The sequence below is a fragment of the Odontesthes bonariensis genome, chromosome 5 (genome assembly GCF_027942865.1).
Source record: "Odontesthes bonariensis isolate fOdoBon6 chromosome 5, fOdoBon6.hap1, whole genome shotgun sequence".
In the NCBI taxonomy this organism is placed as follows: domain Eukaryota; kingdom Metazoa; phylum Chordata; class Actinopteri; order Atheriniformes; family Atherinopsidae; genus Odontesthes; species Odontesthes bonariensis.
The window spans coordinates 40,753,947-40,779,191 of record NC_134510.1 but is presented as its reverse complement, the minus strand read 5'-3'; the positions used below and the strand labels follow the sequence as shown (position 1 = coordinate 40,779,191).

At 48.4% G+C, this 25,245-nt stretch overlaps 1 protein-coding gene across 1 annotated transcript in view; it reads right to left on the bottom strand.

The window, feature by feature from the left end:
* The window catches only part of col6a4a (collagen, type VI, alpha 4a), a 108,701-nt gene extending 85,228 nt beyond the window's left edge, over positions 1–23,473 (bottom strand). The window contains exons 1-2 of the mRNA XM_075466383.1: positions 23,391–23,473; positions 18,005–18,061 (exon numbers count right to left, since the gene is read on the bottom strand). The gene's annotated coding sequence lies outside the window, so the exon portion shown is untranslated. The remainder of the gene's footprint in view (positions 1–18,004; positions 18,062–23,390) is intronic.
* Positions 23,474–25,245: the final 1,772 nt, after the last annotated feature.

Genomic DNA, 25,245 nt, shown 5'->3' with positions numbered 1-25,245 from the left:
CAGCCATAGCCACGCCTTCAACTGAAAACTGTCGGTGCTTTAAAGCAAGTGAGACCAACTTGTTATCTGTATTCTGACACAAGATCATGTTGATTAGGTGAAGGGGGCCAGAAATGGAGCTTTCCAAGGAAAAAAAGGGACTTCCTGTTCTGAGAGGGCGGGGCTTAGATGTCGTCAGCATATGACCACGTAGGATCGTCGGCCATCCAACATGGATGACTCATATCGAGTTTGGTGCAGATTTAACTTTTTAGGTGAAAGTTATAGCGTTTCGTTTACACTGGCGAGTACGTCAAGTTCGCCGCTTGGCCAAGCCCCCTAAACATGCTCAAAAACTCAAGATTTCTGATAACTTTTGTGCCCCCATCCCTTAACTGCATACCGACCAAAGATGAAGTCCGTAGCTCAAAATCCCTGGGGCGTGTAAATCTGAAAAATGGCCAAAATTTGCCCTTTGACCCAAGATGGCCGCCTCCTTGTACGTTGTAGAGCATACCCCCAAGAGACTTTTGTTCTTGATTTGTGTCGATCTACGTACATACCGAGTTTCAGATCTCTACGACGTATGGTTCGGGCTATCTCACGTTAGGTGGCGCTGTAGAGCAGTTTGGCCACGCCCACTTTCGACTCCATTAAAATCATGCAGTTTCACGCGGGGGACAATTTTGGGCAAAGTTACGTGAGTTTTCGAATACGTTAAGGCCTCCCCATTTGCGATTCCGTGCGGAAAAGGAAAAGAAGGGGAAGAAGAATAATAGTGAAATCCTGCAGATACAATAGCCTAACAAGTACACAACACCCGCGTTACAGTAAATGAGGTGTCCACTCGCATACCTCATGCTATTTACCGTTACATTAGCGACAGTGACCGAGCTATTAGCTACAGAGCTAACGACACAGACAGACTGAGCGTTTTGACTCTGGAACCATGAATGAATCATTATCCTGATGAAACGCACTGAATTTGCGGATTCATTCTTCTTCAGGAAGCTTGAAGTCGGGGGGTTTTGGTCTAAAATGAGCGAGCTAACCATCTCATGGGCATGCAAACACCTCCAACAGCCCAGTTGATGCTATTAGCTGCATAGCTAACGATACAGACACGTTATTGTGGTAACAAACTATGTAACTATACTGTAGATACAGGAAAGCAACACAATTATAGAGCGTTAAATTACTTACTTGTCCGAGGTCTGTAGTTGGGCCAAAGAGAGTTGGTACTGATCCAGGGTTAATTTTCAGACGTTCGGCAATGAGCAATGAGCTGGCCAAAGAGCTGTGGGCGGGGAAAGGCAGTTTATTTGCTCTGGGGGGAAACAACCTCAACGTCATAAGCGGCGGCTTTCCCGATCAGGCCATCTGCATGGTGACATTACCAAAGGCGGAGAATAATTTCCAGTGCATGGTTTAGGTCTATCGTCATTTTTAGCCACTGGGGGACCGCAGGCAGGCTAGGGGAACTCATATTAATGTTAAACAACCTTAAAAAGTGAAAATTTCATGCCATGGCTCCTTTAAAGCAGGGAAAGAAGGGGGCCATAAGAGGGAAGTCGTAACCCTAACCCTCCAATGCAGATCAGACGCCTGATTCAGTAGAAAAGTAGCCTCCATGGGAAATCTGACTCATTTCCAAAGTCTCCTGTAAGAATTGAGTTTTATGTTTTCATGTGAATCAAAAGTAAATAATATTGTATCAGAGTGGAAAGGCTTTGCTGAATTAACTTTTATGTTTTTATGACCTTAGAATTAAGCGTTTGTATCCATTTATGTCCATGATATCGCCTTAAGAGGCACGTAGAAGAAGAAAATGGAGGAATCAGGGGTTATGGAGGATCATATTTATCACGTGATAAAAGAAAAAGGCCGTGAAGAGGAGAATTCAGGATAGATGAAGGCAGGAATGAGAATGAAAGTCGCTGGTGAAGAGACTTTAGAGTAACGGGCAACAGATATGAAGGCTGCCATCTCCACTTTGACTGCTAGGGGGCAGTAGTTGTTTCACATTCAGTGGGGTCACATGGCCCTGAAAGGATCGGATTATTGGCTAAATTACAATCAGACTGAGTTGAGCGAGGGTCCGCAGAACGCAAAGTCTAATTCAGCGTCTACAAGCAGGTTTAGAGTGACTTTCAACCCAGTTATCGGATCCGATCCGATCCAATTCTTAGTCAGATTAAGGTGTCTACATGCACTTAATAACTCAGTCTGATTGTAATTTAGCCAATAATCCGATCCTTTCAGAGCCACGTGACCCCACAGAGTGTTACTTTGATGTCAGATTATCTTCCATCTCATTCTACTGAGCGCTGACCGGTCCAGGAGGAGCACTTTCACCCGGAGCTGCAGCAACTTTCGGTACATTTGGTTTGGATGTTTGTGTGAAACTGAAGACAGAATCCTCCAGCTCTGCCCCCGCCTGCTTTCTGCAGAAGACGCTGAAAAACGTTACGCTGAACTCCTTTAATGTGCCAACGGATCCTCTTTTCATGTGCGGCTGCAGAGAAGCCCGCGGCTCCGGCAGCCAGACGGACTCAGACCGGTTTCTGCCTCGGTCCATCTGGATAAGCTTACTGCCAAATGTCACCATTTCCTGCCATCTATGGGCAGCAGACACTGTCTGGCCACATCACAGCTCAGACGGACCAAAACTATTTTAAATGTCGTGTGAATCCGCTCAGAAATGCTGCACATTGTGCCATCTGTCTGAAGAACAGAGCAACCCAACAGAGGAGCTCCTGCTGCTCTTTAACCACCTCCCCAGTCTCTCCTCCACCATTAAACCTCTGCAGTAACCTCCCTGCTGCAATGCTTTTATTTTATCTAAAGCACTTTGAATTGTTTGTAAATGAAATGTGCTATACAAATAAATTTGATTTGATTTGATTTGATAAAAATATTAGCATAGCCAACATCTGCACCTAACTGCACACATAGAGGCAGATGTTCCAGCTCAGATTTACTCGGTTTGGATCCAACAGATCATTGGACGTAATTATTTTCAGATACTGAAAAACCCAAATAGCTGTTAACTCAAACCAGTCAAGCTGGCTACAGTTTGCGTTTTTCTATGAGCTGTTCCAGACGACATCAGCGTGACAAAGATCCAATATCCTAAAACATTTAGCTTCATCAAGGATTACCCTGGAAAAAAAATGCCCAAATCTAAAAATAAGTTTTAAAAAACAAAACAAATACAAGATGTTTCTGCTTGAAGGTTGTTTCATGTGAAATACGACTCAAAACAAGATTTTTTCAAGACTTTTTCACTTAACAAGATATTCCAGATGTATTGTATTAAAACAAGTCCCTATATCTGGCTGTAATGGTGCTTGTTAGGCAGTTGTGTCTTATATTAAGTGTAATGAGATACTCAATGAGACAAATATACTTGGTAAGATTTAGATTTTTTCCAGTGTAGGGACTTGTTTTAATACAATACATCTATTCTGATAATGATTCTGAATAGCTGTTAGCTTAGCTCACCCAGCAGAACACCATCTGATTGTGAGTAGCTGTTAGCTTAGCTCACCCAGCAGGACACCATCTGATTGTGAGTAGCTGTTAGCTTAGCTCACCCAGCAGGACACCATCTGATTCTGAGTAGCTGTTAGCTTAGCTCACCCAGCAGGACACCATCTGATTCTGAGTAGCTGTTAGCTCAGCTCACCCAGCAGGACAACATCTGATTCTGAGTAGCTGTTAGCTTAGCTCACCCAGCAGGACACCATCTGATTCTGAGTAGCTGTTAGCTTAGCTCACCCAGCAGGACACCATTTGAATCTGAGTAGCTGTTAGCTCAGCTCACCCAGCAGGACAACATCTGATTCTGAGTAGCTGTTACCTTAGCTCACCCAGCAGGACACCATCTGATTCTGAGTAGCTGTTAGCTTAGCTCACCCATCAGGACAACATCTGATTCTGAGTAGCTGTTAGCTTAGCTCACCCAGCAGGACACCATCTGATTCTGAGTAGCTGTTAGCTTAGCTCACCCAGCAGGACACCATCTGATTCTGAGTAGCTGTTAGCTTAGCTCACCCAGCAGGACACCATCTGATTCTGAGTAGCTGTTAGCTCAGCTCACCCAGCAGGACAACATCTGATTCTGAGTAGCTGTTAGCTTAGCTCACCCAGCAGGACACCATTTGAATCTGAGTAGCTGTTAGCTCAGCTCACCCAGCAGGACAACATCTGATTCTGAGTAGCTGTTAGCTTAGCTCACCCAGCAGGACACCATTTGAATCTGAGTAGCTGTTAGCTCAGCTCACCCAGCAGGACAACATCTGATTCTGAGTAGCTGTTACCTTAGCTCACCCAGCAGGACACCATCTGATTCTGAGTAGCTGTTAGCTTAGCTCACCCATCAGGACAACATCTGATTCTGAGTAGCTGTTAGCTTAGCTCACCCAGCAGGACACCATCTGAATCTGAGTAGCTGTTAGCTTAGCTCACCCATCAGGACAACATCTGATTCTGAGTAGCTGTTAGCTTAGCTCACCCAGCAGGACACCATCTGATTCCGAGTAGCTGTTAGCTTAGCTCACCCAGCAGGACAACATCTGATTCCGAGTAGCTGTTAGCTTAGCTCACCCAGCAGGACAACATCTGATTCTGAGTAGCTGTTAGCTTAGCTCACCCAGCAGGACAACATCTGATTCTGAGTAGCTGTTAGCTTAGCTCACCCAGCAGGACACCATTTGAATCTGAGTAGCTGTTAGCTTAGCTCACCCAGCAGGACACCATCTGTTTCTGAGTAGCTGTTAGCTTAGCTCACCCAGCAGGACACCATCTGATTCTGAGTAGCTGTTAGCTTAGCTCACCCAGCAGGACAACATCTGATTCTGAGTAGCTGTTAGCTTAGCTCACCCAGCAGGACACCATCTGATTCTGAGTAGCTGTTAGCTTAGCTCACCCAGCAGGACAACATCTGATTCTCAGTAGCTGTTAGCTTAGCTCGCCCAGCAGGACACCATCTGATTCTGAGTAGCTGTTAGCTTAGCTCACCCATCAGGACAACATCTGATTCTGAGTAGCTGTTAGCTTAGCTCACCCAGCAGGACACCATTTGAATCTGAGTAGCTGTTAGCTTAGCTCGCCCAGCAGGACAACATCTGATTCTGAGTAGCTGTTAGCTTAGCTCACCCAGCAGGACACCATCTGATTCTGAGTAGCTGTTAGCTTAGCTCACCCATCAGGACAACATCTGATTCTGAGTAGCTGTTAGCTTAGCTCACCCAGCAGGACAACATCTGATTCTGAGTAGCTGTTAGCTTAGCTCACCCAGCAGGACAACATCTGATTGTGAGTAGCTGTTAGCTTAGCTCACCCAGCAGGACAACATCTGATTGTGAGTAGCTGTTAGCTTAGCTCACCCAGCAGGACACCATCTGATTCTGAGTAGCTGTTAGCTTAGCTCACCCATCAGGACAACATCTGATTCTGAGTAGCTGTTAGCTTAGCTCACCCAGCAGGACACCATTTGATTCTGAGTAGCTGTTAGCTTAGCTCACTCATCAGGACAACATCTGTTTCTGAGTAGCTGTTAGCTTAGCTCACCATAAACTTATATATGGAGTATGTAGTGTTCACAAGGACTGTGTGCGATTTAAAAACAGGGCTTAAAAACTCACACCTGCATCTTATTATTTTTACAAAAAGATAAAACTTTGAGTTGAGTGATTTGAACCACGTTGTCTGGGAGTGTTAGTCGGGTTTAAGAAGCCGGATTTGGTAGCGTTTCACTGGGACTAACGTTTGTAATGTCAGGTAAACGTGCTCTGTGTTTATCTATGAAAGGAAGTTTTGCTCTGAGTGCAGCAGTGAGAACAGGATGAGAAAAAACAGAGTTCAGACTCAAAGAACTCAATCACCAACAGGCCGTTTCACTCGGTGTTTGATCCGTTCGCAGCCAGATGAGAAAACAACTCAAAGCAGAGGAAAAGTCACGTTGCTCACAAGCTTTTGTTCTTGCTGCTCAAAGCAGTTCGAATATTATGAATGAATATTAAAAAAAGAACATTTTTTAGCTGTGCTGCTGCGCTCTGACAGAAACAAGTTAAATCTGATTTCATTCTGACAGAAACTTTAATAAACAGTCTTTAACCTGAGGCTGATATCGTCACGCCCAGGTTTTTAGTTTGATGTTTTGGGTTTTATATCTTGGTTTTTGGGTTCAGGTCTTGTATTTAGTTTACCCTTTTCAGGTAAACTGAGGAGGAGGAGGATGAGGAAGACGAAGATGAAGAGGAAGATGAAGAGGAGGAGGAGGAGGAGGAGGAGGATCTGTGAGCATGTGGACACCATCAGAGCAGCTCTGCAGTGATTGAAAGGCGTTTCTCTGCATCATGGAGCCATCAGCTTTATTTACACAGGCCTCCTGGCTCTGTTTACTGAGAGCCTGCACAGCTTTCTCTGGTTCTGCTCTGTGGTCGGAGCTTTCATGTTAAAGAACGAGGGGCCTCGTTGTTTGCCATCCATCCATCCATCCATTATCTTCCGCTGGTCTGGGGATCGGGTCGCGGGGGCAGCAGCTTGAGCAAAGAGACCCAGACGTCCCTGTCCCCGGCCACTTCCTCCAGCTCTTCCGGGGGGACCACGAGGCGTTCCCAGGCCAGCCGAGAAACATAGTCTCTCCAACGTGTCCTGGGTCTTCCCCGGGGCCTCCTCCCAGTGGGACGGGCCCGGAACACCTCACCGGGGAGGCGTCCAGGAGGCATTCTCACTAGATGGCCGAGCCACCTCATCTGACTCCTCTCGATGCGGAGGAGCAGCGGTTCTACTCCGAGCCTCTCCCGGATGACCGAGCTTCTCACTCTATCTCTAAGGGAGAGCCCAGACACCCTGCGGAGGAAACTCATTTCGGCCGCTTGTATTCGCGATCTCGTTCTTTCAGTCACTACCCACAGCTCGTGACCATAGGTGAGGGTAGGATCTCGTTCTTTCGGTCACTACCCACAGCTCGTGACCATAGGTGAGGGTAGGATCTCGTTCTTTCGGTCACTACCCACAGCTCGTGACCATAGGTGAGGGTAGGATCTCGTTCTTTCGGTCACTACCCACAGCTCGTGACCATAGGTGAGGATAGGAACATAGATTGACCGGTAAATCGAGAGCTTGGCCTTCTGGCTCAGCTCCTTCTTCACCACGACGGGCCGGTGCAGAGCCCGCATCACTGCAGACGCCGCACCGATCCGTCTGTCAATCTCCTGCTCCATTCGTCCCTCACTCGTGAACAAGACCCCGCGATACTTGAACTCCTCCACTTGGGGAAGGATCTCATTCCCGACCCGGAGAGGGCATTCCACCCTTTTCCGACCGAAGACCATGGTCTCGGATTCCCACCCGTGGGAGGGGCCATGGGGGTCGGGTGCAGTGTGAGTGTGAGCTGGGTGGCAGCCGAAGGCGGGGACCTTGGCCTCGTTGTTTGGAGTGAGAGAATCTGAAGGACTTACATCTGATCACGTTACAGTTCAGATGGTTCGGAGTCCAAACAGGCCCAGATCTCAGAGCTCTGGAACACGTCTCCTTTAACATTTACCACCTCAGAAACATCAATAGAATTAAAGGTTTCCAGGAGAAACTCATCCACGCATTCATCTCCAGCAGACTCCATCACTGTAACGCTCTTTTAACTGGACTTCCCACAAAGAGCATTAAACATCTGCAGCTCGTCCAGAACGCTGCTGCTGGAGTTTTAACGGACTAAGAGATCTGAACACATCACAGCAGCTTTAAAATCTTTACTCTGGCTTCCAGTCAGTCACAGAATAGATTTTAAAAGCCTGCTGATGGTTTCCATCTGTGATCTGTTCAGAGAATATAAACCCAGCAGAGCTCTGAGATCCAAGGACTCAGGTCAGCTGGTCCAGTCCAGAGTCCAGACTAAACATGGAGAAGCAGCATTTAGCTGTTATGCTGCAAACAAGTGGAACAAACTGCCAGTGGAGATTAAACTTTCACCAAATGGAGACATTTTTAAATCCAGGTTAAAGACATTTCTGTTTTCATGTGTCTATGCATGAAATCTGCACGATATCTTTGAACTTATCTGGACTGTTGCTGGTTTTTAAATTCATTTAAATGATTTTATTTGTTTTTCTTTATATTCTTTTAATCATTTAAATTATTTTCTTTCTTTCTCTTTATGTCCTTTTATGTATTTTTTAGGGCTGGGTGAGTTAACTTGTTAATTATTTAACGCCGATATATATTTGATCGCACATTAAAGCAGGTTTTATTATTGTAAAAGTCTGTTGAATGCATCACATTCACACAGTTACAGCAAACAGCACGAAGCATGGAGTGATAAAATAAAGATAAACTAGCAGCTAACATCACCGCTACAGGCGTGAAGCTCACGGAGCTAACCGGCGCTACTTCCTGTTTTACTTGTGCTAACATAAAAGCACGTATTTCAAAATATGTTTTTTTTAAAAACTCCTGCATTTACAGCCAAGTTGAATTGTCTTCTCAGCGTAGTAGTTCCAGTCTAAAATATCACTTAAAGGCAAAACACACAACTGATAGCAGCAAGTCATTCAAGGAAACAGACAGTGGAGCGAGGCTTCTACATAAAAACTACAGAAAGATGCTGATGTTAAAAGTGTGTTTGCACAACAAATGTTATGGCACTTTCATTCATATGGCAGCACATTTAAAATGAAGCTAAATGCTAAAAGCTATACGCTATTTTTGGATTCATTTTTGGATTCTGCGTACAAATGCGATTAATCGTGATTAATCAGGGAAATCATGAGATTAATATTTTATGCTAGTATTTTTAATGCTTCTTCCACTCCCTGTTGCTATGCTTTAATTTTTATGTAAAGCACTTGAATTATTCTATACATGAAATGTGCAACAAATAAACTTTGACTTCACAGTGTAGAAAGACACACGAAGGCTTAACTCTGACCCCAACACACCGGGTGAGGGTCCATCCCAGAAGCCTCCGAGCCCAGAGAAGTGGAGCAGGTTGACATCTTTCTGCACAGTAAAGTCTGTGAATGGAGCTCTGGGTTGGGAGATTTCCCACAGTAATGAAATAACCTTGTTTTACCTTCATTTTAGCCTTAATGTGGAACGTGTTGCAGCCTGAAAATAAAACTCTAATGTGCAACAACATATTTAATACAGAGTCACAATAAGAATCCCTGTGAAGTCTGTAAAAGTCCTAGAAAGACAACAAAGCCGTGCGGTTTTAAAGGAGTAATTAAGCAGAGCCCCTGCAGCCGGAGCTGCAAAGTTAAGTAAAAACATCTGCTGAAACAAAGTGGATTCCTCGCGCTTTAATCAGTTGGTGGCCTTCATGTCGTCTCAGAGCTGCGTACGATGACACATCTGAGGAGTTTTAACTCCTCACGGTGAATTCCTGTCCAAAATATGAACAAAAATTCAACAAAAGACCAATTTAAAGAATCCACAGGCCTCTGTTAATGAGTAAAAACCTCTTAAAAAGTCCCTAACAACCAGCTGAGCCCACAGCTGCTCTCAGTGTTTGCTGCCAGCTGTCAGAGCTGCAGACCCACCGGGAGGAAATCTGCTCCGGAGGCCCACCAGCTCCACAATCAGGACGGAGATTACTGATACCTCCGTGTTCACGTTCACATCTGGAAAGAAACGTTTGCAGGCTGATTATATTTACTGTGAAGAGAATAAATGTTTAGAGGACCCTGCATGCTTCTTTCTCCATGAGGTCAGACAGATCTGTGGCCTGGATTACTCACCTGTGGCCTGGATTACTGGCCTGTGGCCTGGATTACTGGCCTGTGGCCTGGATTACTGGCCTGGATTACTGCCCTGTGGCCTGGATTACTGACCTGTGGCCTGGATTACTGACCTGTGGCCTGGATTACTGACCTGTGGCCTGGATTACTGTTGCCAACAGAACCAAATCGTCCGCAAAAAGCAGAGACCCAATTCTGAGGTCGCCAAACCGGACCCCCTCAACGCCCTGGCTGCGCCTAGAAATTCTGTCCATAAAAATTATGAACAGAATCGGTGACAAAGGGCAGCCCTGACGGAGTCCAACCCTCACAGGAAACATGTCCGACTTACTGCCGGCAATGCGGACCAGACTCTGACACCGGTCATACAGAGACCGGACAGCCCATATCAAGGAGTCCGGCACTCCATACTCCCGGAGCACCCCCCACAAGAGTCCCCGAGGGACACGGTCGAACGCCTTCTCCAAGTCCACAAAACACAGGTAGACCGGTTGGGCGAACTCCCATGCTCCCTCCAGGATCCTGCGGAGGGTATAGAGCTGGTCCACTGTTCCACGACCAGGACGAAAACCACACTGCACCTCCTGAATCCGAGATTCGACTATCCGGCGGATCCTCCTCTCCAGTACCCCCGAAAAGACCTTACCAGGGAGGCTGAGGAGTGTGATCCCCCTATAGTTGGAACACAGCCTCCGGTCCCCCTTTTTAAAGAGGGGGACCACCACCCCGATCTGCCAGTCCAGAGGCACTGCCCCCGATGTCCACGCGATGCTGCAGAGGCGTGTCAACCAAGACAGCCCCACAACATCCAGAGCCTTGAGGAACTCAGGACGGACCTCATCCACCCCCGGGGCCTTGTCACCGAGGAGTTTTTTGACCACCTCGGCAACCTCAGCCCCAGAAATGGGAGGTCCCACGTCTGAGCTCCCCAACTCTGCTTCCTCATCGGAAGGCGTGTCGGTAGGATTGAGGAGGCCCTCGAAGTATTCCCCCCACCGACTCACGATGTCCCTAGTTGAAGTCAGCAGAGCCCCGCCCTCACCATACACGGTGTTGACGGTGCACCGCTTCCCCCCCCTGAGCCGCCGGATGGTGGACCAGAAACTCCTCGAGGCCGTCCGGAAATCATTCTCCATGGCCTCCCCGAACTCCTCCCAAGCCCGAGTTTTTGCCTCAGCAACCGCCGAGGCCACGTTCCGCTTGGCCTGTCGGTACCATCAGCTGCTTCCAGAGTCCCACTGGTCAAAAAGGCCCGATAGGACTCCTTCTTCAGCTTGACGGCTTCCCTCACCACTGGTGTCCACCAGAGGGTTCGGGGGTTGCCGCCACGACAGGCACCGACCACCTTACGGCCACAGCTCCGGTCGGCCGCCTCAACAATGGAGGCACGGAACATGGCCCATTCGGGCTCAATGAGACGGGAAATATGATGCAAATATATATATGTGAATATATAGATATATTTATCAACCCGATGACGTCTCTTGATAAAATCCCACCAGAACAGAAGCAGAAACCCTCCATCTTTAAACACAGAAATATTCTCCAGGGCTTGAATTCCAGCACCAGATTCCAGCAGTTCCTGTAAATCCAGCCCTTGGAAGCTTGGAAAACAGAAGATTTGTAGACTTTCACAGAGAAATCATTCAGGGACGTTCGGCCAACACAGCAGCAGACGGAGGAGGCAGAGTTCAGCGACCGTTGGAGCCTTTCTCTTTAAAGACACGACTCATCAGGTTCAGTATTTTCAGGGCCAACCCATTTAACAGATGATTAAAGCCGAGGAGCTGGAACACAAACTGTTGCTAAACACAGACAGAAAAGTACCAGATGCATGATGTTACGTTCAGATTAAACCCCGCTGCTGAGGGAGGGAGCGGGTAGAGTTTCCTCTCATCTTATTGGCCCAAATACACAAAAAAACTTAACTTTAACATAAAATATGACATATCTATCTGACCATAACACATTTTATTTCAAGGGTGCATTAATCTAAAGCAGTTTATCCTTCAAAGTGTGAACTTTGGAGACTGTCGTCCCAGAAAGTATGAACCAAATCTGTGGTCCAGCAGAGTTCAGTCATGAACTGTTCGGGCTGGTGTTCAGCTTTAAAGCCCTGATCAACGAGCTAGTCCATCTATAACCGATGCGACCAGAGAGACGAGCGCCGATGCGACCAGAGAGACGAGCGCCGATGCGACCAGAGAGACGAGCGCCGATGCGACCAGAGAGACGAGCGCCGATGCGACCAGAGAGACGAGCGCCGATGCGACCAGAGAGACGAGCGCCGATGCGACCAGAGAGACGAGCGCCGATGCGACCAGAGAGACGAGCGCCGATGCGAACAAAGAGACGAGCGCCGATGCGAACAAAGAGACGAGCGCCGATGCGAACAAAGAGACGAGCGCCGATGCGAACAAAGAGACGAGCGCCGATGCGACCAAAGAGACGAGCGCCGATGCGAACAAAGAGACGAGCGCCGATGCGACCAAAGAGACGAGCGCCGATACGAACAAAGAGACGAGCGCCGATGCGACCAAAGAGACGAGCGCCGATGCGAACAAAGAGACGAGCGCCGATGCGACCAAAGAGACGAGCGCCGATACGAACAAAGAGACGAGCGCCGATGCGACCAAAGAGACGAGCGCCGATGCGACCAAAGAGACGAGCGCCGATGCGACCAAAGAGACGAGCGCCGATGCGACCAGAGAGACGAGCGCCGATGCGACCAGAGAGACGAGCGCCGATACGACCAAAGAGACGAGCTCCGATGCGACCAGAGAGACGAGCGCCGATGCGACCAGAGAGACGAGCGCCGATGCGACCAGAGAGACGAGCTCCGATGCGACCAAAGAGACGAGCGCCGATACGAACAAAGAGACGAGCGCCGATACGACCAAAGAGACGAGCGCCGATACGACCAAATAGACGAGCGCCGATACGACCAAATAGACGAGCGCCGATACGACCAAATAGACGAGCGCCGATACGACCAGAGAGACGAGCTCCGATACGAACAAAGAGACGAGCGCCGATACGAACAAAGAGACGAGCGCCGATGCGAACAAAGAGACGAGCGCCGATGCGAACAAAGAGACGAGCGCCGATGCGACCAGAGAGACGAGCGCCGATACGACCAAAGAGACGAGCTCCGATGCGACCAGAGAGACGAGCGCCGATGCGACCAGAGAGACGAGCGCCGATGCGACCAGAGAGACGAGCTCCGATGCGACCAAAGAGACGAGCGCCGATACGAACAAAGAGACGAGCTCCGATACGACCAAAGAGACGAGCGCCGATGCGACCAAATAGACGAGCGCCGATACGACCAAATAGACGAGCGCCGATACGACCAAATAGACGAGCGCCGATACGACCAGAGAGACGAGCTCCGATACGACCAGAGAGACGAGCGCCGATGCGACCAGAGAGACGAGCGCCGATGCGACCAAAGAGACGAGCGCCGATGCGACCAGAGAGACGAGCGCCGATGCGACCAAAGAGACGAGCTCCGATGCGACCAGAGAGACGAGCGCCGATGCGACCAGAGAGACGAGCGCCGATGCGACCAGAGAGACGAGCTCCGATGCGACCAAAGAGACGAGCGCCGATACGAACAAAGAGACGAGCTCCGATACGACCAAAGAGACGAGCGCCGATGCGACCAAAGAGACGAGCGCCGATGCGACCAGAGAGACGAGCGCCGATGCGACCAGAGAGACGAGCGCCGATACGAACAAAGAGACGAGCGCCGATGCGAACAAAGAGACGAGCGCCGATGCGAACAAAGAGACGAGCGCCGATGCGACCAAAGAGACGAGCGCCGATGCGACCAAATAGACGAGCGCCGATACGACCAAAGAGACGAGCGCCGATACGAACAAAGAGACGAGCGCCGATACGACCAAAGAGACGAGCGCCGATACGAACAAAGAGACGAGCGCCGATACGACCAAAGAGACGAGCGCCGATACGAACAAAGAGACGAGCTCCGATACGACCAAAGAGAAGAGCGCCGATACGAACAAAGAGACGAGCGCCGATGCGAACAAAGAGACGAGCGCCGATGCGAACAAAGAGACGAGCGCCGATGCGACCAAAGAGACGAGCGCCGATGCGACCAAAGAGACGAGCGCCGATGCGACCAAAGAGACGAGCGCCGATACGACCAAATAGACGAGCGCCGATACGACCAGAGAGACGAGCGCCGATACGAACAAAGAGACGAGCTCCGATACGACCAAAGAGAAGAGCGCCGATACGAACAAAGAGACGAGCGCCGATACGACCAAAGAGACGAGCGCCGATACGACCAAATAGACGAGCGCCGATACGACCAAAGAGACGAGCGCCGATACGAACAAAGAGACGAGCGCCGATACGAACAAAGAGACGAGCGCCACGACAGCAGAAGGAGAACAACAGCGAGCTGCTGATAGCGAGCTGCTGTTAGCGGGCTGCTGGTAGTTGTCCAATCGAACCTCTTCAGCTGGAGGGAAGCCTCCAAACACGATCTGAGGTAAAAACAGGATGACCTCAGAGCCTCAGTGGGTGTAGATGTGTAATAAAGCAGGTATCTGTCCCTGCTTTATTACACATCTACACCCCCTGAGGCTCTGTGACTGCTGTGAGAGGCAAACTGAACCAGGATCAGTCGCTGCTAAACACTAACATGTGTGCTTCCAGTTTAATCCTGAAAAACGAGAAAAAACGCCACATGTTTAGAGGCCCCTTTAACCTCAGCTGCATTCTGTAATGTTGCTGTCAAACACCAGGCACGGGGCCCCACTGGGCCCCCGGTGATGTGGTGCTCCCTCCCCTGAGAGCTGCTGTTGCTGATTGCTGTGTTTGAAAGGCAGATGTTTGCTCTCTGCTGTAATGACTGTAAAGAATGTACAGAAAACAGCCACATCTCTTTCTCATTTCTACATACCGGCCCGTCTGTACAGCACCAGGCTTCTACGTACCGGCCCGTCTCTGGTACAGCACCAGGCTTCTACGGACCGGCCCGTCTCTGGTACAGCACCAGGCTTCTACATACCGGCCCGTCTGTACAGCACCAGGCTTCTACGTACCGGCCCGTCTCTGGTACAGCACCAGGCTTCTACGTACCGGCCCGTCTCTGGTACAGCACCAGGCTTCTACGTACCGGCCCGTCTCTGGTACAGCACCAGGCTTCTACGTACCGGCCCGTCTCTACGGTACAGCACCAGGCTTCTACGTACCGGCCCGTCTCTACGGTACAGCACCAGGCTTCTACGTACCGGCCCGTCTCTACGGTACAGCACCAGGCTTCTACGTACCGGCCCGTCTCTGGTACAGCACCAGGCTTCTACGTACCGGCCCGTCTCTACGGTACAGCACCAGGCTTCTACGTACCGGCCCGTCTCTACGGTACAGCACCAGGCTTCTACGTACCGGCCCGTCTCTACGGTACAGCACCAGGCTTCTACGTACCGGCCCGTCTCTACGGTACAGCACCAGGCTTCTACGTACCGGCCCGTCTCTACGGTACAGCACCAGGCTTCTACGTACCGGCCCGTCTCTACGGTACAGCACCAGGCTTCTACGTACCGGCCCGTCTCTACGGTACAGCACCAGGCTTCTACGTACCGGCCCGTCTCTGGTACAGCACCAGGCTTCTACGTACCGGCCCGTCTGTACAGCACCAGGCTTCTACGGACCGGCCCGTCTCTACGGTACAGCACCAGGCTTCTACGTACCGGCCCGTCTCTACGGTACAGCACCAGGCTTCTATGTACCGGCCCGTCTGTACGGAGCCCCAGAACTGAACTTCATTGCCCACACTGGTACTTGCGTTGCATGTGAGGAACCAATGCACAGAAACATTTCCTTGTGTGTTCCAGCAAGTGAAAACAGATGTTTCTGACTCACATGTACAGGTGATTATTTAAGTACAGGCAAAAATATCTGACATCATTCTATAAAATTTAAGGTATGCAACGAGTTCAAAAAGCCTGCGTGACATCAGAGCCGGCAGCCCCCTCAGACCAGAGGGTTAAAACGTTAGCTAAACATTTCAAAGTGGGGGTGGAGGGTGGGTTCACTGCTCCGTGGTCTGATGTAAACGCTCACTCACTTACAGACCAAAGTGTGTTTTATTCCTGGAACTCTAAAGAAGGCTTGTGTTGATCATTAGCAGGTTAAAAATTTAAGGCGTCACAATTAATTTGCAGATGAACGCGTTCGTGTTTCCAACATGACTCAAAGTCCGTCTTTGATGTTCTGCTGAGATCCCGCCGCCTGACACACTTTCCTGAACATCTTTCTGGTTTTCCTTTTCTCAAACACACCGTTTTCAAACAGAAATGCATCATTCTGGAGCCTCGTGGTTTATTTTCTGTGTCAAAGTTCTGTGTTGATAAATCTGCAGCCGATAAGAGCTGCAAAACATGCCAGAATGTAGCTGCGCTGCACACTCTGAGCGTCCCCCACAGATAAGTGATTAGGGGCCGAGTAGTGAAACTGCAAGGACCCTATTGTTTCTGTAGGAGTTCTTTCTGCTTATTCTTTGCAAAAGGTGCTCAAAAACTCATGAAATTTGCCAGGAACAACATGCAAATCTGAACTTTTTTTTTTTTTGGGAGTCGCTCATTGACTCTGTAGCGCCCCCTACGATGCTTAAAAATGGTCCCCGCATTGGGGTTAGTTTCGCGTGGGATGACAAAATTCGGTACACTCATTCATCATGCCCAGACGCACAAAAAAGTCTCATGCCGCCATGGTCCCACGTCCACAGGAAGGCGGCCATTTTGGATGGAAGGTGCGTTTTGGTGCCATTTTTGCCTGATTCCACACCTTGCATAAGATTGAACTCGTCCCACAGATTTAATGATACAGACTTCAAACTTGGCCAGGTTACTCTTAAGGCATGGGGGGTAAAATTCATGGGGCAACTTTTTCAAAACTTAAAGGGCGTGGCTGTGGCGACGCCTTAAAGTTTGATGACTTGCCATCACTCGCCACAAAAAATGAAGTCGCTTACACTCCCACATACATTATCCAATCTGTCCCAAACTGCATACGGTGAATGCTGGACCCAGCCTGAACGCGCACATATTATCATAACGACATCCACCTATAGCGCCACCTGCTGGTGGTTGGAAACGTCTTTTTTTCCCACACCTCACATTTGATCGAACTCGTCCTACAGATTTCATGATAACAGCTCCAAACTTGGCCAGGTTACTCTTAAGACATGGGAGGAAAGAGTCATGGAGAAACTTTTCCAAACTCTGAACGGTGTGGGCGTGGCCAGGCGCTGAAAATCGTGCGATGGCGTTTGTGATATGAAAGCCTTATCATCGTCATTATCAAGTCATGAAACTTGGCACACACGTCCACCCTGACGACCTTGTACGTATGTAAAGAGTATCGTGTGTGGGCAGAGCAAAATGGCTCAGTGGCGCCCCCCAGAAATGATCTAAAACCCCTCTGTACGTACGAGCACATAATAACCTCAATGGAGAGGGTATCATGCGTGTGGGCAGAGCTGCACGACTACGGCGCCCAGCGCATGCCCCAACGTACGCACACCTCGGTCCCGCCTACAGCTGCTTGCAGCTTTTATTGTGATTATTATTATAACACATTAGTTATTGGGATTATTATTTTTACGCTGCTTTTACACCGCTGAACTAACTGGCGTCAGTTAAAGATATGTTGGTGCAGCCAGAGAGATATTAAAGGAAGGGAAACAGAACCGAAATCCCACATTTAGAAGAGCTCCAGTTTCAGAACACTCACGAGTTTAATACTCCTCTTTATCTAAACCTTCTGATTCAGATCCAGTTTTATAAATTATTCTCATGGATACATTTAGCTGAAGATGGTTTCTCTGGTTTGAGCTCAGGTGACCTGATCATGTGACCTGGTCAGGTGACCAGCGGTTTGATGTCAGAGTATCTGTTTTTATGAGGATGAGCAGCTTCGTTTTGCCTTTTTTTTCCCCACCCGTTTTCTTCTTTCTGGGATATTTTCCCGGCTTGTTGCAGAGTTTGAATGTTTGGAGCTGCTCTCTCTCCGGACTGAGTGAGATAAGAAGGGAGTGACCGGGCCTGATCTGTTTAGTCTGGACTCTTTGGAGCCTGCCGACTCCACACTCAGAGATGAAAGGAAGTCAGACTGCCATGTTTTTTCATGAATCTCTGCAGGCGTTTAAGAATAAAATCCTGAAAACATCAAGGTTGAAACCTTAATGTTGGTGATTTTACAGGTTTTACGGCTCAACTCAAGAGAAAGAAGAAAGAAAAGCGCCCTACCTGCACAGGGTCACCGGCCGGCTGCAGACAACTTCAGCGGGAGAGACTCTGATGATCCTGAAGCACAAAACAGAACGGACACGTCACAAAGCAGCAAGTCAACAACAAACAACAACACAAAGCAGTAAGTCAACAACACAAACAACAACATAAAGCAGCAAGTCAACAACACAAAGCACAAACAACAACACAAAGCATTAAGTCAACAACACAAACAACACAAAGCAGCAAGTCAACAACACAAAGCAGCAAGTCAACAACACAAACAACAACACAAAGCAGGAAGTCAACAACAAAAAACACAAACAACACAAAGCAGCAAGTCAACAACACAAACAACACAAAGCAGCAAGTCAACAACACAAAACAACATAAAGCAGCAAGTCAACAACACAAAACGCAAACAACAACACAAAGCATTAAGTCAACAACACAAACAACACAAAGCAGCAAGTCAACAACACAAAGCATTAAGTCAACAACACAAACAACAACACAAAGCAGCAAGTCAACAACACAAACAACAACACAAAGCACAAACAACAACACAAAGCAGGAAGTCAACAGCACAAACAACAACACAAAGCAGGAAGCATGGTATTTCTATCCATTGTAATGCTGATGACATATGTGCCACTAAGGAAGAAGGATGCTTTCTCTCTGGAACCACTTCTGTTATGTCTTGAAGACATAACATTGAGTTGAGAAGTCAACAACACAAACAACAACACGTTCTCTCACGATGCAAAGTGTCCCAGCAGTTCAGGCTGCAGAGCAGAGTTACCCTCAGCTCAGAGGAATTCCCTGTTTGGGCTGATCCATCAGCAACAGTTCCCAGAGCAGAGCAAAGTACACTTCCCGCTCTGAGATAAACTTCCAGTCTGAAAGCAGATAAACAGGAAGAAAAGCATCAGATACACCATCCAAGCAGCAGCAATCGGCCGAGGAGTCGTGTGTCTGCAGGGCTGATTACAGTCGAACCGGCAGATGAACCGGCAGATGAACCGGCAGATGAACCGGCAACAGAAAACCGACAGCCGAACCGACAGCCGAACCGACAGCTCAGCTCTGACGTCACGCTCACATCAACTTTATTTCTACTATATTTGTGGGGACTTTTCAAACCGAGCACTGTTCTCCTGCTTCTGAGGAACCAGGACCTCCAGAACACCGACCACAGCCTCCACCCAGAGCCTGCATCAGTGGGCCGGAGGAACTCATTCGGAGTCAGGCTCCCTAAATAAGAAGGAGAAGGAGTCCAGAGATGAACAATCAATGAGCCGATACTCCCCACCAACACTTTGGAACCGAAGAGGCCTCTCGGATCAGGGGTGAAACGTCTTCGAGATCCAAGAAGAAGAAGTCTAGTTGGAGCTCTGAGGGGAAATCTGGGGGTTCCTCAGATTCTGCAGTCTCACTGTCAGAGTGTCCTCAGATACTGCAGTCTCACTGCCTGAGTGTCCTCAGATACTGCAGTCTCACTGCCAGAGTGTCCTCAGATACTGCAGTCTCACTGCCAGAGTGTCCTCAGATACTGCAGTCTCACTGCCAGAGTGTCCTCAGATACTGCAGTCTTCCTCTCAGTGTCCTCAGATACTGCAGTCTCACTGCCAGAGTGTCCTCAGATACTGCAGTCTCACTGCCAGAGTGTCCTCAGATACTGCAGTCTTCCTCTCAGTGTCCTCAGATACTGCAGTCTCACTGCCTGAGTGTCCTCAGATACTGCAGTCTCACTGCCTGAGTGTCCTCAGATACTGCAGTCTCACTGCCAGAGTGTCCTCAGATACTGCAGTCTCACTGCCAGAGTGTCCTCAGATACTGCAGTCTCACTCTCAGAGTGACCTCAGATACTGCAGTCTCACTGCCAGAGTGTCCTCAGATACTGCAGTCTCACTCTCAGAGTGACCTCAGATACTGCAGTCTCACTCTCAGAGTGTCCTCAGATACTGCAGTCTCACTCTCAGAGTGTCCTCAGATACTGCAGTCTCACTGCCAGAGTGTCCTCAGATACTGCAGTCTCACTGTCAGAGTCTCCTCAGATACTGCAGTCTCACTGCCAGAGTGTCCTCAGATACTGCAGTCTCACTCTCAGAGTGTCCTCAGATACTGCAGTCTCACTCTCAGAGTGTCCTCAGATACTGCAGTCTCACTGTCAGAGTCTCCTCAGATACTGCAGTCTCACTGCCAGAGTGTCCTCAGATACTGCAGTCTCACTCTCAGAGTGACCTCAGATACTGCAGTCTCACTGTCAGAGTCTCCTTAGATACTGCAGTCTCACTGTCAGAGTCTCCTCAGATACTGCAGTCTCACTGCCAGAGTGTCCTCAGATACTGCAGTCTCACTCTCAGAGTGTCCTCAGATACTGCAGTCTCACTCTCAGAGTGTCCTCAGATACTGCAGTCTCACTGCCAGAGTGTCCTCAGATACTGCAGTCTCACTCTCAGAGTGTCCTCAGATACTGCAGTCTCACTCTCAGAGTGTCCTCAGATACTGCAGTCTCACTCTCAGAGTGACCTCAGATACTGCAGTCGGCGGTCCGGGTCCCAATCTGATCGTCTGATTGGTTCCTGGCTCCAATGACTCTCCCTGCCAATGACTTTTATCTGGACTGTAAACTCAAAACTCAAGCACAAATACATGCACACACTGTATTCTATGACCATCTGTTTGTGTCGCTGTTTCCATTGTTTTAATATAATGCTTCATCCATCTTTTTCTTGTTTTGCCCTCTCCTCGTCTGCAGAATCGGCCTTTAACTCGTCTCCGAAGTGAAAAACTAACCCAGTAAACGCCGGGTTTGCTTTCTTTGACAAACTCTCGTCTTTCACAGCATTAGATTTCCTCAAACTTCAAACCAAAAGGCAGCAACCAAAGCAGAGGTGGTGAATGTGACGGGACGTAAATCCTGTCCGAGCAGCCTGCTGAGGTCAGCGGGTTCAGGATGAAACTCGGGGAGAAAGAAGCCCTCCGGTAGTCCAGGTTCACACATGTGAGAGTTTCCATTACACTTTTGTCTCCTGTAAACAGCTCAATAACAAAGTGTTTGTCATGTTGCTTCCACCTGAACCAAACATCCAGAGCCCAGCGGACCCCGAACCACAGAGACAAACACATGTGGAGAAGTGAAGCTGAAGACTGAAGTCTAATGACTCTATCCTGGCTGAACAGCTGATCGGGTTTGTGCTGCTATGAGCTGAGTTGGAAAATCAAATCAAGTTTATTTGTAGCACATTTCATGTCCAAAACAGTTCAAAGTGCTTCACATAAAATAAAAGCATTGCAGCAGGGAGTGTAAGAAGCATTAAAAATACATTAATATAAGAATATAAAGAGAAACAAATAAAATAATTTAAATGATTAAAAGAAGATAAAGAAATAAAATTATAAATTATTATATTATAAAAAAAATCCTGCAGATCCTTCAGATGCTTTAGATCCTGCAGCTACATGAAGGTAGGAAATAAATCTGCTCAGGATGATCCCATCGCTGCTTTTACAACAGATCTGTCATTAACTTTCCAACTGACCGATTTCTGACAGTTATTACATAATTATTACATTAACATGGAGAACCCGCTGGGATCAGAACCAGCAACCTTCTTCCTGTGAGGAGAAACGGCTGAGGTGATAATCTGAGCTAAAACGCGGAAATATTTCGGTTTTTGACAGTTCAGATAAAACCAGATTGTTTCCTGAGAAACGGATTCTTATTTTGTTCTTTCAGAATCTGACTGACGGGCTGAGTCGTGAACAATCAGCCGTATGATCCTGCCGATAAAGATTAAACCGGTCGACTGACGGGATGTTAACAAGTTTACAACCAGGAAACCAAACAAAAGATCAGACCAGAGTGGCTCCAGCAGTCCGTCTGACACAGTTCTGTCTCATTAAAAAGGACAAATCCTCAGCCTGCTCACACTTTCTCAGCTTATAAAAGCCTCCAGAGACTCTTCTTTGAGAGAGAAAAGACTAAAGGTGGGGCACCGAGCACCTCTGCTGAAACCTACCAGGGAGTTAAACACGTGCACGAGCATGCATGCACTGCAGTAAACTCCCCACTGACAGATAAAGACATGAAGGTCGCTTAAAGTGACCCAAACTGCAGATCTGCTGCTCACAATTCATTAATTTCAGAGCTCTAAGGTCATGCTGCTCACAATTCATTCATTTCAGAGCTCTAAGGTCGTGCTGCACCAATTCATTCATTTCAGAGCTCTAAGGTCATGCTGCTCACAATTCATTCATTTCAGAGCTCTAAGGTCGTGCTGCACCAATTCATTCATTTCAGAGCTCTAAGGTCCTGTTGCACCAATTCATTCATTTCAGAGCTCTAAGGTCATGCTGCACCAATTCATTCATTTCAGAGCTCTAAGGTCGTGCTGCACCAATTAATTCATTTCAGAGCTCTAAGGTCGTGCTGCACTAATTTCATTTCAGAGCTCTAAGGTCATGCTGCACCAATTAATTCATTTCAGAGCTCTAAGGTCATGCTGCACCAATTCATTCATTTCAGAGCTCTAAGGTCATGCTGCTCACAATTCATTCATTTCAGAGCTCTAAGGTCGTGCTGCACCAATTCATTCATTTCAGAGCTCTAAGGTCCTGTTGCACCAATTCATTCATTTCAGAGCTCTAAGGTCATGCTGCACCAATTAATTCATTTCAGAGCTCTAAGGTCGTGCTGCTTACAATTCATTCATTTCAGAGCTCTAAGGTCGTGCTGCTTACAATTCATTCATTTCAGAGCTCTAAGGTCATGCTGCACCAATTCATTCATTTCAGAGCTCTAAGGTCGTGCTGCTTACAATTCATTCATTTCAGAGCTCTAAGGTCATGCTGCTCACAATTCATTCATTTCAGAGCTCTAAGGTCATGCTGCACCAATTCATTCATTTCAGAGCTCTAAGGTCATGCTGCTCACAATTAATTCATTTCAGAGCTCTAAGGTCATGCTGCTCACAATTAATTCATTTCAGAGCTCTAAGGTCATGCTGCACCAATTCATTCATTTCAGAGCTCTAAGGTCATGCTGCTCACAATTCATTCATTTCAGAGCTCTAAGGTCATGCTGCTCACAATTCATTCATTTCAGAGCTCTAAGGTTGTGCTGCTCACAATTCATTCATTTCAGAGCTCTAAGGTCATGCTGCACCAATTCATTCATTTCAGAGCTCTAAGGTCGTGCTGCTCAAAATTAATTCATTTCAGAGCTCTAAGGTCCTTCTGCACCAATTAATTCATTTCAGAGCTCTAAGGTCGTGCTGCACTAATTTCATTTCAGAGTTCTAAGGTCGTGCTGCACCAATTCATTCATTTCAGAGCTCTAAGGTCGTGCTGCACCAATTCCTTCATTTCAGAGCTTCATTAATGCAGCAGAGACACTTACAGATCCGCCGCTCTGCGTCCGTGCTTCCACGCTCCCGACCTGCGAGTCCTGCTGCTGTGTGGGGAGGCACCGGCCTTTTTCTGGAGGAAACGCCCCCGGACGCCCACCCCTCCCACCGTCTGCTGCAGAGGTGGAGGAAACCGTCCACACATGGTCTGCATTTAAAACAGTGAAAGGAAAGACTATGTTGTGATCCGTCTGACAGATCAAATGAAACACGTTCATTCATGAGACTTTAACAGCTTTTCAATCACTTAAAGAAACTACAGAAAAACACATTTAACATTCATTAAAACTGCTGCTTTATGGCTGTTTCATGGCAGATGTTTCCATGGTGACAGCTGGTCTTATCTATACCACATGCTTTATTGTCCTTTAGGTTCATAACTGCATCATGAACTTCTTGTGGAGAAAGTTTATTAATAATCTTTGTTATAATCTAAACTCCAAAGGAGCTGCTGTCAACACATCAGAGTAAATTAATCTGGACCACTTACACCATCCACATTAGCAGGCAGGGATGTTTAGAATTATTCATTCCATTTATTTCCTTCCACAAATCATTTGCACTTGTTTTGCATTTTGTGAATTCTGGCCTCGTTGCATCTTCTTTCCTTTTAAATCAAACGCAGGACATTTAAAGCTGCGTTGGTGAGTGTTTCCAACGAACTGTGTGTGAGACATGAACAGGGAAACTAAATCTTCCTCTGGTTGTGAGCTTCAACTCAAGGAATGACACCCTCCTAATGAATACCAGCGGTATCAGTAAATAAGCTTAAATTGGCTGAAAAAGTCTCTTTAAACTGATCAAACAGGAAGGTGTGGAGGCGTAATGAGAGTTTTTAAATCAGTGGAAAGCCCTCTGTTTCCTTGTTTCCTCCACACAGGAAGTTATCAACTGGGGGCTTTGAGTCCAAGGAAAGAAAGAGCCATTTACAGAATAAAACCAAAATTTCTCCAAGTAAAATTTAAAATCCTCAAAAACCCCAAAACCCCAGGCATCACCCGAGCCCAGGCATCACCAGAGCCCAGACACCAGGCCTCACCCGAGCCCAGGCATCACCCGAGCCCAGACATCACCTGAGCCCAGGCATCACCCGAGCCCAGACACCAGGCATCACCCGAGCCCAGGCATCACCAGAGCCCAGGCATCACCAGAGCCCAGGCATCACCCGAGCCCAGGCATCACCCGAGCCCAGGCATCACCCGAGCCCAGGCCTCACCCGAGCCCAGGCCTCACCCGAGCCCAGGCCTCACCCGAGCCCAGGCATAACCAGGCATCACCCGAGCCCAGGCATCACCCGAGCCCAGGCCTCACCTGAGCCCAGGCATAACCAGGCATCACCCGAGCCCAGGCATAACCAGGCATCACCCGAGCCCAGGCATCACCCGAGCCCAGGCCTCACCTGAGCCCAGGCATAACCAGGCATCACCCGAGCCCAGGCATAACCAGGCATCACCCGAGCCCAGGCATCATCAGGCATCACCTGAGCCCAGGCATCATCAGGCATCACCTGAGCCCAGGCATAACCAGGCATCACCCGAGCCCAGGCATCACCCGAGCCCAGGCCTCACCTGAGCCCAGGCATCACCTGAGCCCAGACATCACCTGAGCCCAGGCATCACCCGAGCCCAGACACCAGGCATCACCCGAGCCCAGGCATCACCCGAGCCCAGGCATCACCAGAGCCCAGGCATCACCAGAGCCCAGGCATCACCAGAGCCCAGGCCTCACCTGAGCCCAGGCATCACCCGAGCCCAGGCATCACCAGAGCCCAGGCATCACCCGAGCCCAGGCATCACCCGAGCCCAGGCATCACCCGAGCCCAGACATCACCCGAGCCCAGGCCTCACC